Raw genomic sequence first — 1869 nt, 5'->3', positions numbered from 1 at the left:
AACAACAACAACAACAACAAAAACAAAAGCTGGGGCACAGTGGCTCATGCCTGTGATCCCAGCACTTTGAGACATTGAGGCAAGTGGATCACCTGAGGTCGAGTTTGAGATCCGCCTGGCTAACATGGTGAAACCCCGTCTCTACCAAAAATACAAAAATTAGCCGGGTGTGGTGACTCATGCCTGTAGTCCCAGCTACTCAGGAGGCTGAGACATGAGAATCGCCTGAACCCAGGAGGCAGAGGTTGCGGTGAGCCGAGATCACACCACTGCACTCCAGCCTGGGCAACAGAGTGAGACTTGGTCACACACAAACAAACAAAAAACCACAGCTGGTGATATGATTTACATATCATATGATTTACTCAGTTTAAGTGTACAATTCAATGGTTTTTAGTATAATCACAGATAAGTGTGATCATCACCATAGTCAGTTTTAGAGCATTTTCATCACCTCTAAATGAAACTTTATATTTAAGCTATTCCTCCATTTCCCCATTCCTTTATTCCCACATTCAACACAATCATAAGCAACCACTTATCTACTTTGTCTCTATAGATTTCCCTCTTTTGGACATCTCATATGAATGGAATTATATAATATGTGGTATTTTGTGACTGGCTTCTTTCACTTAGCATAAGGTGTTCAAGGTTTATCCACATGGTAGCATGTGTTGGTACTTCATTCCTTTTTATAGCCGAATAATATTCCATTGTTTGGATATACCACAATTGGTTTCTCCATTTATCCATTGATGGAATTTTTGGGTTGTTTCCACCTTTTGGATATTACGAATAATGCTGCTGTAAGCATTCAAGTACAAGCATCTAAGTCTCTGTTTTCAATTATTTTGAGTATTGCTGGGTCATATGGTAATTCTATGTTTGATCATTTGAGAAACTGCCGGACTGTTTTCTACAATGGCTGTACTATTTTATATTTTCACCAGCAGTGTGTGAGAGTAATGAGTACCTTCATTCTTGAAGGATATTATCTGTAGATATAGAATTCTGGGCCAGGTGTGGTTTCTCACGCCTATAATCCCAGGACTTGGGGAGGCTGAGATGGGTGGATCACTTGAGGCTAAGAGTTCAAGACCAGCCTGGCCAACATGATGACACCTTGTCTGTACTAAAAATACAAAAGTTAGCCGAGCGTGGTGGCAGGCACCTGTAATCCCTGCTATTCAGGAGGCTGAGGCACGAGAATCACTTGAACCTGGGAAGTGGAGGTTGCAGTGAGCCAAGATCACACCACTTCACTCCAACCTGGGCAAGAGAGTGAGATTTTGTCTCAAAAAAAAAAAAAAGAAGGCCGGGCGCGGTGGCTCAAGCCTGTAATCCCAGCACTTTGGGAGGCCAAGGAGGGTGAATTGCTTGAGCCCATGAGTTTGAAGCCAGTCTGGGCAACATAGGGAGACCCCTGTCTCTACAAAAAATTTAAAAATTAGCCGAGTGTGATGTAAATCAAGGAGCATAGAGTCAGTGGAGTACTAGAGCTGGCTCATACCAGCTCCCAAAAGTTGATTGTCAGAATTTCAGGAACTTCATGAGCTGGTTGACTTCACATTGGTGATTTGAAATTGGCCACGGTGGGAGTATTTACATAATGGAAACCAGCATGCTACAAGCCAGCATTACGTCCCCCATCTCAGTCTGTTAAACATTTGTCAGTATATTACTGCTTAGAATAAATGATTCTGAAGGTTGAGCTGCAAAATGGTGTTTATCTGTGTAATTTGTACAAATTTGGGTAAACAGATATATCATATGCTCAATGAGAGCTATGCAAATTAATAATAATTAATATGCAACAGTATTTAGAAATACAGGAAGAATCCAGTAAGCATAGTCAAGTTAAAAAAAAAA

This window comes from Colobus angolensis, unplaced genomic scaffold (genome assembly GCF_000951035.1).
Source record: "Colobus angolensis palliatus isolate OR3802 unplaced genomic scaffold, Cang.pa_1.0 Scaffold159, whole genome shotgun sequence".
Classification (NCBI taxonomy): Eukaryota; Metazoa; Chordata; class Mammalia; order Primates; family Cercopithecidae; genus Colobus; species Colobus angolensis.
The sequence above is the reverse complement of the archived record's forward strand: the minus strand, read 5'-3'. Positions refer to the sequence as shown.